Source organism: Thamnophis sirtalis, unplaced genomic scaffold (assembly GCF_051295495.1).
Source record: "Thamnophis sirtalis isolate CommonGarterSnake01/CBP01778 unplaced genomic scaffold, rThaSir2_p1.2 scaffold_5, whole genome shotgun sequence".
NCBI lineage: Eukaryota > Metazoa > Chordata > Lepidosauria > Squamata > Natricidae > Thamnophis > Thamnophis sirtalis.
Window position 1 is genome coordinate 120,365,815 of NW_028261385.1, and position 16,677 is coordinate 120,382,491.

Sequence of the window (16,677 nt, forward strand, 5' to 3'; positions counted from 1 at the left end):
GTATCTTGGACTTGATATCAAGAGGTTGTACTTTCTACATTTCTTATTATCATGCACTTGCATGATTAGTTCTTGCAATTGATTCACATTTACCCATTTGCATGTCTGGAGAAAAGTCATGCAGTGCTAAAGATCAAAGCATGTCTTCACAACACTCCATGTGACTAGTTTCCTATATCAAGGATTGCAATATTTTGGGAGGCTAAACACCACAAATGCTTTTGGGTATCTTGCCATACATTACATTACAAAAAGTGAGCAGAGCTACAATAATGTAGGGAGGACCAGGATAACACTAAATTTTATTGATTGTGAATAACATTAAATATAAAGTAATTAAATGTAAATGATGTAATTACTCCAAAAATACTCAACAATTTTAATAACCTATTTCAATTATTATTAAAATTTGGGAAGCTATTTGGAGGGAAGCTGGGGTTTGCATAAAGGCTTTTTAGAAATGCTGCCTTGGAACCTCAGGGTTTCTAAAGATAGCTTTAAAATATCTAGTTTAATCTCTCTCGTCTCTTCTTTGCCAATATTTTCTTATAATCTATATTTGTTTCTATTCTTGCTTCAGAAAGAACACAGTACGTTGCTCAAATCTTAAAATCCTTTCAGCGTTCTTTCCAGAATTAGTCTTGCTTTGCCAAACTATTCTGGAACAGTTCCAGTGTATGACACAAGGAAGTCACTGCTTAAAATTCCCTATTGACTTCAGTGGATGTCTGTTTATACAAACCTAGAAAACTTTAACAGAATGTCAAAGGTGAAGCATGCACCAAGATGAATATCTATTATAATTTATCTTTTCTTGACAATTATCCCTACAGCATTTTGAATGTAGACATTGTAGACACTTTTTCATTATCACAATACTCCTGAGAGTATTACTTTTCTCATTTTATATGTGAGAAACTAAGACTAAATTCTGGCTTGTTCATTAACTTGCTTAAGTCAATTATTTATTTACTGACTTGTTTATTGACTTACTTAACACTATTGAACGAATGTCATACCCATATCAGGTTCTTAGCTATTGGATCCATATAACATATTCTATAAACAAGATAAATATTTTTAAATTTTATTTATTTATTTTTATCTAGCCTTTATTATTTTTATAGATAGCTTAGGCAGCATAATATTTCTTCCTCCTTATATTTTCCTCACAACAATAACCTTGTGATGTGAGCTCGCCTGAGAGAGACTGATTGGACCATGGTCACCCGGTCGACTAAAGTGAAACTAGAAATCACAGTCTCTCATACTTATCATACTTTCATCTGAAAATAAAATCCTCTTTTCCTATGAAAAAGCAGTAAAAGCAGCTGGCAACATATAATTGAGAACAAAATTAAGGATTCAAGTTCCATTTAAAACCCAAGGTTAAAATGTAAAACATATAGATTGAATACAGCAGTGGGTGGATGGGAATCAACAAATAACTAAGAAAAAAAAAGGCAAAGCTTTACAATATGCCAGAAATTGAAAAGAACTTTTCTCAATGGTAGAGTTTAGGGTCCTGAACTTATTTGAGAGAGATATAAATTTCTTATTTACACAGTCCAGTCTGAAAATTCCATTTATCCAGGATCTGGAACTCCAAGGAATTTCTGTTAGAGCACTACAAAAGACTATTTGCAGGTGGTAGAGATAAATTCATCTGAAGGACAAAACAGAAGCAATAAAGCCCTGAGACCAAAATCCTTTTGGAAACTCTCCGATACATTCTGGGGAACTATTTCCAACTCTAAGCAACTGTATCAGGTTCCATAGCTTTAGATGCCTTTGTTAACCTTTGGCCAAGAGAAGGAAGAATGGCATTGCCCTAAGCCTACTGGAATCGTAAATCTAACCAAAAGTGTTGCCAGACTCTCCTGTCCCACCAGTAACACTTACACATCTTCTTTTTTTTAAAGAACATTGTCATTTAATTTTTTTCCTCAAAAAAGCTCATGGGTATTATGCTTCCAGCAATTTTCTTTTCATTAATGTAATGCTACCATGCTGACAGCTTAGAGAGGAACAGAAGACATTGAAATAAGGGGCAATAGGCAAACAATGAAAAGCTCTCTAAAAGGAAATGAAGGGGAAAAAACCCTGTTTTGACTTTTTGCATTTTAGTCTCAAAGAGAGGTCTTTTATCGACTTTGGCTCAGCACCTTGGAGAGAAAAATGACATCTTTAAAGAGGTTTTCAGACCCTGAGGTTGGCTGGGGCTTTTTTCTACCTTCCCCAGACATCGTAAATATTTTCCTTCTTTCTGGGAGTAACATACATAATTGTGGGAACTTCCTATTATTTTGTAAGAAGTACCATCTATCATTTTCAGAAGGAAGAACATTTTTTAAAAAAAAATGATGGAAAGTACGAATGTGGAATAAATGATAAGCGTAAGAATGTCTTTTTTTTCCCCTGTAACAGATACATTTCTTTGACAATAAGGTCACTTTAAAAGGTTTCTATTGTGCATGTAGTCACAGGGGAGAAGAAAAAAATGATCAATTTCTGTTTCAGGTTTATCCTTTAGGATTTTTCCGGATTTCTATTTTATGCTCTTATCAATCTGAAGACTTTAAGCAGTGCTGTTTGAGAGGGGAAAGAGGATGCAATGGAGAAAACCATCCAGTGTGCAATCCATAAAGTCATCCAAATTTCTATGGTTTTGCATGGACACAATGTATCCCCTAATTGGGATGTATACGCTTGATTCTGGCTTGCAGTGAAAGAGGACAATGTGTAGATATTTGCAAAGCATAAACTTCCACTCATTTGATAGAGGTGTGTCTTCTCTATAATTATTAAAGGATGATAAGTACCAGAGTGATATATTATGCAATGAGGTTTCATCAATTCTTCCGCTATCATAATCTCCAAATGTTGGAATTTGGGGGTAGACCAGATACTGAGTCCTCTTATATGACTTTCTTTAATGGACAGAACCTACAGCATTCTCCTCCTGTTGCCAATAATGAGATGGATTGAAACAATCAGAAAAAGACCATCCCACAAATAATCCAGGAGTAGAGCTGTAATATGGCTGTTCTAAGATATTCTTATTACTGTTGATGCTGCTGCATTCTGGATCTGTTGCTCCTTCCAGATGTTCTTCAAGAGTGGTTCCACTGAGAACTCATGTCAGCAAACCACTTGGCAGGTGCCCAAGGCATGATGCTATGAGCAGTACTTCCAATCCTGAAAAGAATACAATTAGCACACAGGATGAAGCTGTGAAGTTAGTTAAACATAAACTGTAAGCCTAAGAGAATCCCCAAATCATGTACTGGTTCTGTGTGAGGTAGTGTCATCCATCCAGAACTAGAATTGGAAAATCACCATGTCCAGGAGGTCCCAAAACCTAAATAATACATGTGGACTTAACCAAATTCAATAACTTTGCAATAATAAAGGAAAGAACATAACATTCTATCACAAGGAGAAATTAATCTCCATTTCACAAACAGAACATCATCTGGTCTTTCAGCTTTCTTAAGGCAGAGGAGTTTAGACAAAGGCTGAAGTAGAACATATTGTTGGACCGATGAAAGGAGTGAAAAGTCCTCTGTGCTGAGTTCTCCAAGGTTCTAATCGTTCTTTGTTTCCCCATACAAAATACCTGCAATGCTTATTCATTGTGAATCTCCATCCCTTGCTGGCTTTCTTGAGGTCTGCTGTCAGACCTGATGAAAGTGATGTTGAAATTGTGAGTGTAGGTGATGCTTGAAGGAAGATTGCTACTCTTTACCACTTCAGGTGGGACATGAAGAAAGGACCAAGGTGAGGGCTAGCAGAAAGCTTATTCTAGGACAATAGATATAATTTCACTAAGTATTTGCAGATTATCATTTATATATTTATATATTTATAGCAGGTTATTTTGAGGAAGGAAGGAAGGAAGGAAGGAAAGAAAGAAAGAAAGAAAGAAAGAAAGAGACATATGCATGCATAGGTGTGACTATTTATATTTATCCATTATCTGTCTGTCTGTCTGCCTGCCTGCCTGCCTGCCTGCCACCCACCCACTCACTCACTCACATCTCTCTCTCTCTCTCTCTCTCTCTCTCTCTCTCTCTCTCTCTCTCTCTCTCTCTCTCTCTCTCTCTCTCTCTCCATCCATCCATCCATCCATCCATCCATCCATCCATCCACTTTTAAGTCCAAACTTCTGGATGGTGGAGGCAGCTTCATGGGTTTCCAGTTGTTGCAGAGTAGAACTGAGAGTGTTTCTTATAAGTTTCCACTGTTTCGTCTTTGAAAGCTAGCCAGCATTTTATGCTTCCTTAGCCAGAGCAGAGTAATAATATAATTGCAACATAAAATGTGTTGCCATCCCTGGCAGAGCATCTTAACTGCTGCGTGTAGCAAGCATGAATGATCACATCAGAAAATATGGGAACATAAACTCTTTTGAGTCAACATTGTAGTTACTGTTATTACCCTCTTTCCCCTTTCCTTTGTGGTCAGATGGTTAAGTGGCTTTTCACTCAGAATCCCAGTCAGGGGAGGCACATTCAGTGAAGAAAATTACCAGCCAAGGCAAAGCACTTTTACAATGAATAAACTGAGAGGATGACAGTTTCCCCAAGAAAAAAAGATCTCTGTTCTTTTTTCAGAATCACTGAATAGGCATATTTCAGAGAATAAGGAGAGTCTCTGCAAATTCATAGCATCACCTCACATTCTCTTTGTTATGGCTTTCTATAAGAAGGGTGCCTGTGGATCTGTAAGATATTGCTGAATGAAAACTATCAAGAATCCCAGCCAGCATAGGCAATGATCAGAGATGCCAAAATTGTCACTCTGCAACATCTGTGAAGGACCACAGATTCTCCAGTTCTGGATCTATTGAATTGACCAAACCAGCTAAATTTCAAAGAGACCAAGCAGCAATGTCTTTGAAACAAAATCTGGTCCAACTTTAAAATCTATCTACTAGTTGAAGTCTTGCATGTAACTAAAAGCTGGACAAAGGCATATATGAGGTTTAATTTGGAATGAAAAAGTTGTAGAAGAGGAAGAGATAAGAGATATATTGCATGTTGAATGATCTCTTCTATTTTTAAAGAGGACAAAGTGTTACTATATTTCACATAATGTGAATACTGATGCCATTACAGTGTAAAAAAGGAACATCAATGCAAATATAGAATATCTGCTGCCTTTGTATAATCAGGTGATTTTGGACCTTGCCTGAAGCTACTGCTTTTGATTATTTAGGGGGCTACTGATGTATCCTAGGTAACTTATAAAAAAGACTTATTTGTAGTTGTTTAATGGTATACATTTTACAGTTATAAAAGGCTCACAGTATGTCAATGTTTGAATGTTTTGCACTTTTTTTCATCATGTTATACAGTGGTGGGTTTCAAAAATTGTTGGAACCTACTCTGTGGGTGTGGCCTCCTTTGTGGGAGTGGCTTGCCACCCATGTGACCAGATGGGAGTGGCTTGCCGCCCATGTGACCGGATATGAAATTATGAATTAGTACTTAGGTCGGTCTAAGTAGCTATTCAGAAACTCTGGCAGTGAAGCATGCAAGTCTTAAAGCTGTCAAGTTACAAGATCGTTGTCAGTGGTGGGTTTCAAAAATTTTTGGAACCTCTTCTGTAGGTGTGGCCTGCTTTCCGGGTCCACTGGTGGTATTTCTTCTAACTGGTTTGGTAGATTTGACGAACCGGTTCTACTGAATAGGTGCGAACTGGTAGGAACCCACCTCTGATGTTATAATAGCAGATCTCATAGGTTCAAGACAGTTATCATAGTGTGCTTTTGCATATGGCTTAATATTAATTGGTGTTGTAATTAACTATTTCAATATGATAATACATTATCAGTAAATCTCAGTCAATATCTATGAAATACATTCTCCTGTTTTATTTGAGTTTGTGGGGCTGACACATAATTTATGCCTCAGTATTTTAATTTAGACCTAATGAATAAATTATCTTGTGGTACTGAGCCAATAAGCAACTTTATGGTTTAGTGTTATGCATAAATTGCATTGGTATTATATCTGAACCTTATGTATGCATTTACATGAACAAATTAATATTAGTTAGGTATGGATCAAGATTCTTTAGAGCTAATGGCTTTCCATTCAAGCTCAATTTGTTTTAAGTAAAAAAAATATTGATTGTACAATCAAGTTATTTATATGTTCTACTGTACAGTGTGAAACAAACAAGCTAGGAAATCAATTTATAGTTCTATTATCCATCTTAGCATCTACTGGATAACTTGTTTACTGAAAGTGGTCAGACAACTTCAAAGGGCTTTGTCCAACTCTGTAAAGAATTGGTTTAAAAGGAGAGAAGCAATAATGTAAACAGTTTTGTCCTAGAGTATTTAGTGTCTGGAAAGCAATGGAGCAACATATTCTTTCTGTATTAAAGAAAATCATTCCTGATCCTGGCTGCAGGAGAATAAGAGCAGAAGTAATCATTGTTTTGAAATCCTGCTTGGAGAATTTTCATTATCATCTGTTTGGCTACTTTGTGGTAGAAATCTGTTTGGAAAGTGTAGAAAGCTTAGACATAAAGCAAGAGGGATTAATGATAACACATGCATGATGCTACAACTGTGATTATGTACAGATGCAAATACATAATCACAATATTTGCATTTATGCCATTGTGAGTGTGATCATTTCAGCAGCATCCGTTTGCTGTAGATGCTTCTGCTGGAAGAAGCCATACCATTCTAATAATTATTCAGTAAGATAGAAAAGCTTTAGTAACATCTGTCCTTAGTAAGGATAGATGAATCTATTTCAGTCCCTTTCAGTTTCTAATATTTGTAAATAGGTCAAGTTTGATTAATTGAATGTGATTAAAAATAGTTGGCACTGAACATTGGTAACATTTCTCCAAATGTGCACACTTTTGTTTACCATTTTGCTGTTTACCTACTTCTGTTTAATATTCTTTGTGAATAATTATATGAGTATGTACCCTTTTCATTTTCCCTAATATACTTTGGAATTTTGAAAAAAAAAGCATGAAAAGGAGTGCTGGAAAGGTGTAGCTTACCTGTTCACAAAACAACTGCAATAGAAAATGCAATCAATTACTAACCACCATTGACTAGAATGCTATTTGTTATTCTATTAATATCAGTTCCTGCAGAAATCTTCCTACCAGCTTTACTCTTCTTTGTCCTTTTTTTCAACAGGTCAACACACATCCAAACCAAACACAGAGAGCAGCTGCAATTCTTCTCATTTCCAAAGAAAACAAAAGCTCATGGAGATCATTTGGATTCCAAAAAGTATTGTTAGAACTAAAGAGTAAGCGGTATTGTGTAGTGGGCTTCAGTAGGCAAGAACCAGACCAGCATAGATGCAACAGCTTTTATTGACTCAAATATGGAACTGAAGAGCTGCAGGCCAATGCCTGTTATTTATACTGTAGGCCTACAGGGCCTTAACCAATCATAAACGAGATATAATTGTTCTGAACTTCCTTCCAACAATTGGAGTCATGTAAAGGTGAGCTTCACTTTTGCACAATGTAACAGTCAGGGTCATCTAAAGGTTAATCCCTTTAGTATAACTATATACATTTAATACATAACACCCTTCCCCCCTAGGATAGTTCTTATCCTCAGTCTGTTCAACGTTCATAGTCTTTGAGATATGCTGCGGCCCCACAGATTCTGGTAGACTGCCGCAGTGTTACTGGAGAGCCCTATTGAATTGGAGTATTGTCCATCTCTAATTGGACAGAGTCTTGATGGCCATTTTGGTTGCCCATGAGTGGTGGTGGCTCTATGACCCTTGGTACCTCTGCTTCTCCGGATGTGGCCATGGGTGGTCTAGGCAGACTCAGAGGAACACAGTTTTCTTGTGGGTCTGATAAAACCTTGGGACCCTCATCCAGGACTTGCCCAGACTGCCAATGCCGTAAATGATCAATGTGACATCTGATTGTACGATCATCCCCCAGAGTAACCTTGTATGACAAGGGACCCATTACCTTAGTTACCTTAGCTGCCACCCAAGATACCCCACTCCCATAGTTCCTGGTCCAGACCAAGTCACCCAGCTGTAAGTTCCTAGAGGGGTTGGCTGAGCCATCTCTGCCACTATTCTGTCTGGGTGAAGTCAGTCGAGATTCGTTGTGAGCTAGTAGCCCCACCTCAGCTCCTCTGGCCTGTGACCTGTTGCTGTACAGGGAGTTCGCCAGGTGGTGATTTCAGTCCCTAGTCGTCATCCGCTTAAGCACCTCCTTTGTGGATCTGATCAGTCATTTGGCCTGACCATTGGTCGCGAAGGTGGAATGGAGCAGATTTTACATGCCAAATCATGTTGGCATTGAGAAATGATTGAAACTCTTCTGCCGTGAATTCTGCCCCATTGTCAGACAAGATCACATCTGGCAGGCCATGTGTGGTGAACAGTTGGTGCAATTCTCACATGACTCTGGTCATTGTCATTGATGAGACTGCTGCAACTTCCAACCACTTGGAATAACTGTCCACTACTATCAGGAACACCTGCCCATGGAACAGGCCCACAAGGTCAATGTGGATGTGAGACCATAGGGCATGCATGGTCTCCCAGCAGTGCACTGGTGCTTGTGGCATCTTTGGTCAAATTTCTTGGCAGGCCTGGAAACTACTTACTTGATTCTCAATGTCTTTGCCAAGGTCTGGCCACCACAAGTAGCTCCTGGCTAGAGGCTTCATCCAAACAATTCATGGGTGTCCCTTGGTTAGGGAATCCAGCACCTGGGAGCAAAGACTGGATGGAATGATGACCCTGCTGCCCCATAGCACACATTCCTTGTGGGCTGACAGTTCATTTTTCCTCGAAGCATAGTGCTGGGACTCAGGGCCTGGCTGGATATCTAGCCATCCACTTAACACCCAGTTGAGAACAAATGAGCCTGTCTCTGAGACAGTCTTCCAGATCAGGAAACTCACATTGGCGTGAAGCTTGGTGAAGGGCTGCCACAAACTCTGCTGCAGATTCCCTGTATCTCTGTTCTCGTTGCTCAAATGCATGGCGCCAGGTGATGAACAAGAATCTAGGCTCAAAATGTTCCTCAAACATTTTGATATAAAACATGGCTTGTCCACAGACACATAATCAGGTTGCCACCTTTGGCCATCATCTGTGATCTGGTTAGCCCAGAGATAGTTGTCTACTTGGGAGACATATGAGCTCTACTGTTCCGGGTGAGTAATGTCAAACCTGTTAAGTCTTTCCAGTTTAGCCATTTTGAGAAGGTCCTATGGTGTGCTGGTTAATTCCTGTCCTACTGCGGGAGAAGTTGGGCTGCACTTAGGACTCCTGGGGATGGATCCCTCAGGTGCGTCTGTGCCTCCAGTGTGGCTTACTGGCAGGCGGGGTGAGGACTAGTCCTGCTGGCGCTTTGTTAATCAGCCTATTACCCAGTGATTCCATTCTCTTGGTTAGCAGCAGCTCTCTCCCTTGCAGCATCCCACCTTCATTACCACTATTGTGTAGTGGGCTTCAGTAGGCAAGAACCAGACCAGTATAGATGCAACAGCTTTTATTGACTCAAAAATGGAACTGAGGAACTGCAGGCAAATGCTTGTTATTTATACTGTAGACCTACAGAGCCTTAACCAATCAAAAACTAGAAAAAAACCGCCCCAATATAATTGTTCTGAACTTCCTTCCAACAGATGGAGTCATTTAAAGGTTAGTTTCACTTTAGCCCAATTCAACAATCAGGGTCATCTAAAGGTTAATTGCATTTAATATAACTACATACATTTAATACATAGCAAGCGGTGTGATGGCCTAGAGGTGAAGATGCCTGCCTCTAACCCAGAAGGTTGAGAGTTCAATGCCAGGCAGGAGCAGATGTTTCTCTATCAAAACACAAAGAAAAAAAGATCTGCTACTAACTTGGCATAGGTGTCAGGAAGGGCATTCAGCCAGTAAATTCTCAGCTCCACTCCACCCCAAAATAAGGGATCAAAGGGTCATAAAAAGAAAAAAAAATTAGAACTAAAGATGATGGTGCATTGTTTTGCAGCATGCTAGATTCCCATTTTAATAAAGTTTGCGTTATATGTTAAATATCTTGTGGGATGGGGACCCTAACCCATCTTAATGAGATGGTCCAAATGGTCACTACCAATGAGCATAAAATCCCAAAAGCATAAAAATGAATACCATATTTTTATTCAAATATAAAAGAACTTTTTATGAATTTATAGACACATCAATTCAAAGGGTTTATTTTAGTCACTGAAGAATATGATTAGTGGTAAATATGCACCACAGCTCCATTTTATTAACACTCCTAATTGCTTCCAGAAGGATTGTGAATTTTTTTCGCCTTCAAACTAGGCATCAAAGGCAATTAGAATATTAGTTCCCATACTGATAGCAGTTGCTCTGTGCTTATGCTTTGTTGATAGCATCCACATACAAATTGAAAGCCACATCTATTATTTTAGGGCACAAAGCAGTTCAATTGTTTGAAAAAAAAATCTGTATTATGGATTGGAAATAAACAAGCAAATGACACAGCTAAACCATCTCCTTGTATAGCAGCATCTTCTGAACTTCGATTTTATAAACACAGTATATTTTGATATATAAAATTGAGTGAATTGCATCCTCTTTTAATACTGTCATTTCTATCTCTCTGAATCTCTATAAAGTAGAACTGGAAGAATTCTGCTCAGACCATGGAAAATGGTTGAGGGTGGGGAGTCTAACAAGATTCCTTCTTACTTTTCAGGTTATTTAATTTCTGAATGAAGTCATTGGGAAGATTCATGCATGGGCTTAGAACAAGCTGCTGCCAGTATGCTGAGGATCTATTGCTCTACTTTTTTTGCTGAGAATTCACAATTGGTTGTGTCAGTTCAGATGGGGAAGCTAAAGTCCCAAATTTGGAAATAACAGAATTGTGGCTGATTAGATCTTTAATGGGAACCTTTAGCTGGCTCATCCACATATGCACCTTACAGCTTGTAAGTTGTTCTGCTTGTCCCATAGCAACCACAATAACAAAAGGTTGCTAAACCTTCCCTAGACATTGTTACACTTTAGGAAAAGCTTATAAAAACTTTTTAACTTTTTTCAATTTGTAAAAACATTTTAGTCAGATTTGGTTGTTGTTCTATGGGGTAATTGTAATCTACCTAGAACCAGAAAAGGGGGAGGGAAGTATACATAATTTTTACAGTTAATAGAATATAGAATCTATGTGTGTATAGAATATGGGTACACACACACACACACACACACACACACACACACACACACACTGTAAACTAAAAAGTATATAAAATAAAAACCACATCCTTAATTGCTGGAATATTGCAATATTACTGTTTGTTGTTAAAAATAGAACTTATGTAGCACATTTAATTCAACAATAAATTTTATATGACACATAGGGCTAAAGCACTAAATTTAAGATAATAAATTAATAATTTTGCCTCCAAAAATAGTGGAGGTGTGTGTGAGAGTGAACAAAGCTCTTTACTGGATCAGAACAAAGGTCCCTTAATCTAGTATTTTGTCCCACAGTGGCTTTTCAAAAGGTTCGTTTCTTCCCCATCTTGGTCCCAGATGAATCATTAAGAACTGGCAAAAGGAGAAAGACCAAACCTTTAAACATTTTTAAAATCTGATGTTATAATTATGAATATGTTTACATTATTTTGTTTGAGATTTTAATGGCTTTTTTTACTCTGTGTTTTACACTGCTTGATATTCCCATCAAGCCAGGGAAGTGGGCTGCAAATTGATTTGATAACAAATTGAAAAATAATCTGTCCCGACTGTGATCTCTACGGGCAGTGTGAGGACATCATATGATTAATCTTCAGATGGATATTAGTATAGTACAGTACAATCTCCTTCAGTAATATGTCCAAAAACAAAACATTTAATGCAGACAGTAAAAACAAACTTGTCAGTTGTCTTTATTTACCAGCCATTTCCAATAATTTCATTCCTTCCATATGTTTCTATAATAGTGGAAGGATTCCATAGAAAGGAAAATAATAATAAAAATGTACTAAATTGTCTTGTGCCATATTCTCTCTGATGAGAGAGATTAGAGTTCTATTAGCGTAAACATCATCATCATCACCACCACCAATTTTATCTGAAAGGGTAAGGAGAGAACAGAAACCTTCTGGTACACACACAATGAGGTTACAGAGCTTAGAAAGTTTACCTGATGAATTCTGACCACCTCTTTATTTGACTCCTTTATATAGCCTGGGAATGTATTTAACACCCAGTGAACTAAACACATGGAGGGAGACCTTCATATGAAAACTATTATCATATTCATTTCTTTTACACTTCTGAGAACATTGCTTATGGCACCTTACAAATTCCTGTGAATTTTCTTTTTAGTACCTTCAATAGAGGGTGTGAAAGAGAACATGATCAAAATTGATGCTGAAATATCTCCATGGGCAAAAAAAAAATGTCTAAAGGAGAAGAAATAGTTTTAACCTTTGCTTGGCAACAGTGCCTTCCCATAGCTTGGTTTCCTACAGATCTTTTGAATTGTAAATCCCATCCCCATATCGTAATGTGGCCATTGACCACCCTGATGATGGAGCTGGTCATGTAAATATTTGGAAGGCACAAAACCAAGAAAGAGTAAAGACTATAGCCTTAATTTGTTTTATTAAATGGTAAAAAAACTTTACCTAATTATCCTTCTAATACTCCAAGGACACCACAAAAAATCAAAATAGGGAAGCTATCCTGGAAGAAAGCAGCAGCAAACGTTTCCATAATATTCCCCCCCCCACAAAGGTTCAGTATGTCTTTAAGTCATGAGTAGCCAACTTCAACCCAAAGAAAACTTTACATCTATTAATTGCACAAATTATTGCAATATATCCAGGGGAGAAATAATACCAATCTTTAACATTAAGACTTTTTGTCTCCCTTATGCTTATAACTTCCTCCAGATAATTTTTTTAAATATATGTAAATCTCAAATTTTGATGTATGCCATTGAAATCTATGTGATTTGGCTCCAAACCAACTCCTAAGAATATAAGAATTTCACCTGGATGATCCAAACCTATTAATTCATAGATTCATTTTCCAATATACCACTGAAAGGGAAGGGGCTTGGGCTAGAACTACTATGAAGTGAATTCACACAGAACTCTGTTGTTTTATTGTCCGTTCCTTTTTGAAATGCACAACTGCATTTGATGTATGGGGATTAATTGCAGATATTTAAACTAAATATGATAGAAATTTAACTTATTTTGATTTGTTCTGTTCTCTGCATTCTATCCCATTGATCATCATTTCATTTCCAGGATAATGATGATCAATATGTGCTATAGCACCTCAAACATGTGGCTTGCTAATCTTTTGTTCTAATAAAAACAATTTCTATTTAATGGTCAGGTACCACATGAGGTTTTTTTTTTAAATTGAGGTGTCTAGTCTTTGTCCCCTAAATGTGTTCAGAGCTAATACAAGGGCCTTCAGATCTCACTTTGAGTTAAACAGTTAAATAACACCACAGTAGGATTTACTTCAGAGCAAACCTCCATCCAGGTTGCTGACTTGGAATGGGTCTCTGAGGTTTTAGTGAAGAAGCTCAGTTCTCCTTAAAGGTGTCAGGGAGTGATCAGTGGCATCCACCTTCTCCTCACCTGTCTTTCTTGCCCACCTTGTAATCCATTCACTCCAGATTTCATAATTAACAAATCCACATCCTTTTACCAAACAATAACAATACAACAATACAACTTGGTTTTGAAACATATTCACCTCATTTCCAAGGGAATGATTTCCTAAAGAGAGTAATTTTCATGTTTAAAACAACTAGCTGAGCCCATTAATTACAAGTGTTTTCAATATTTACTTATCTATCTCTCTCATTACACTGATCCTAGCCTTGCTGATTACATTTTTTAAAAGCTGAAAGAAAATGTTTGCAGATACTTTTTCCAATGATTTGATATCTCTAACACTACACCAACTACCTTGTTGTAAATGTACATCTGTACTCTAACGAACATCTTGTGCTTTATTGTGTATCCAGAAATACATTGTCATCCTTAAAAGTGTAATCATACTTATTAGACAATAAATGATTGATATTGCTCAAGAATCTTTTTATTCACTTCACATGCTACTTCTAAATGTGTTTATTATTTTATTAATCATTTGTTAATATATGAAATCTTTATACTGGAGTGAAAAAAAGAGATACATGGCAACTAATAGCAATTAAATAATTCACTAAAGTATCAACCAGTAAAATGGTTAAACTGCAAAAAATAACGGCCCAGATTTTAAAAAGGAAGCAACTTGGATACCTTTCAAGCAGTCAAAGCATCTGGCCCATATTGAGCTTTCAAAATATATTTAAGCTGAATATAACACCTTTGTTTTGAACTAGAAAAACCAAACACAATTTGAAATTGGAAAAAATACTTAAAACATTTATTACATAATAATTTACCACTTGTGTGCTGGACCCGTGTCCCACTTGGTTAGTCTCGGCTTCCCGGGATGACACGAGGCTGGCTCCAGGCGATTACCAACACTTTGTTAAGAGAGGGGTTCTTTCCCACCGCCTTGAAGGAGGCGGTGGTGAGGCCCCTCCTTAAGAAGCCTTCCCTGGACCCAGCTTCTTTAGCCAACTATCGTCCGGTCTCCAACCTTCGCTTTGTAGCAAAGGTTGTTGAGAGTGCAGTAGCACATCAGCTTCCCCAGTTCCTGGATGAAGCTGTCTACCTGGATCCGTTTCAGTCGGGTTTCAGGCCCGGATACAGCATGGAGACGGCATTGGTCGCGTTGGTTGATGATCTCTGGCGGGCCCGGGACAGGGGCTGCTCCTCTGTCCTGGTCCTATTGGACCTATCAGCAGCTTTTGATACCATCGATCATGGTATCCTACTGCGACGACTCAGGGGGTTGGGAGTGGGGGGCACCGTTTTACGGTGGTTCTCCTCCTACTTTTTGGATCGGTCACAGTTTGTGTTGACTGGAGGGCAGGGATTGACCCTGAGGCGTGTCACTTGTGGGGTGCCCCAGGGGTCGGTTCTCTCACCCCTCCTGTTCAACATATATATGAAACCACTGGGTGAGATCATCCTTGGTTTTGGGGTACAGTATCATCAATATGCTGATGATACCCAACTTTTCATCTCTACCCCAAACCACCCAAACGATGCCCTCGACGTGATGTCCCAATGCCTGGAGGCTGTGTAGATCTGGATGGGGAGGAACAGGCTCAAGCTCAATCCCTCCAAGACTGAGTGGCTGTGGTTTCCGTCATCCTGATTTGTGCATCTTGTTCCATCTTTGATGATAGGGGGAGAAATTTTAGCCCCCTCAGAGAGGTCCAGCAATCTTCATTTTCAAAATGATCTTACTTTGTATTTGAAAGCCAGTTCCTAGGTTATTTTTGTAGCTGGTGTTTTCCCCTTCAGGTACTGTATATGCATATTTGCAATCGTGTATAAAGTTAACTGAGACACTGATGCACCGGTTCTAACATCAGTGCTGTTTTGCAGCCAAAGAACACCAGATGCAATTAATTCTTGGGTTGTGATGTCCATGTGGCCACTGGCATATACATCACTGAGGACAATTACATAAAAGCAAATATAGCACTATAAAAATGACAGACCTGATTTAGTTGTCTAATTTGTTTTGTGTAAGAGAAAGCAGTGAATTATCTGTCTGTTGACAAAAGTAGTTTGAAGCCAAATGACTAGACTTGCAAAAAAAAAAAAGCTAGGCAGTTTACAGTGCATCTAAAACCTTTTGGGAAGACATTCTCTGTGGGAAGAAAAAGAAAGTGGCTGTTAGGTTCTGGACCACAGCAACAAGCTTGGCCAAGTCCTGGCTCTATGTAATCCTTCGAGCTGGCTAAAAGTCTAAACCCATTCTTTTCTTTACAACTAAAGAGCTAGTTCCATCTCCCTTCAGACTTAAGGAGAGTACAAGACTTTCATTCTTCTTGAATGAATGATGTTCTCAAATAAAAATAGCTCACCAGAGTAACAAGCAGCAGGTTTAGAGGATGCCAAGCACTTGCTCCCTCCCACCCTGCCTCCCTGTTTTCCTACAGTGGTGTAAGCAAATGCAGAGCTTTTAATCCCATATTGCTAGTTGGGCTTCAGCAGGCTTAGCCTGACTTTTCAAGCAACGCTGAATAGCAGTGCAAATTCCATTCCATTGCAGCAACATCTACCCGTTTCATTATTTCCCCCAAATTGGTACTGGGCATATAAATAGGCATGACAAAAAATTGTTGCTGTTGTTACTGCCCTTTGCCTTCTTGAGACAAATGTATGGTTGGAAGTGAGAGGTTGCATCATAACTCCAAAGACACCTTTTGGGTCAATGCATGAAAAGTCAAAGATTTTGTCGGTAATGAGATCAAAAGTTCACATAACCCTCTGTACAACACAGGAGAATTCTTTTTTGAGTCTGGAGCTGTCTAATGCTAATTTTCTTAGCAGAAAGGTAGTGCAGGGCATTTCAAATATAACATCAGCTCAAGAAGAATAGCTGTTTTTTGATGTTGCTGGCTTGATTAGGACATTGCTAGCACCAACAAAAATCTTTGGGGAGCAAAGTTAATTACATTTCTTTTCATTTTATTTTGTTTTCTCACTAAATTTGCCTTTTGAACCTTTAGCTATCTGGGATAGCTGAAGTTTCACTTTATTCTGTC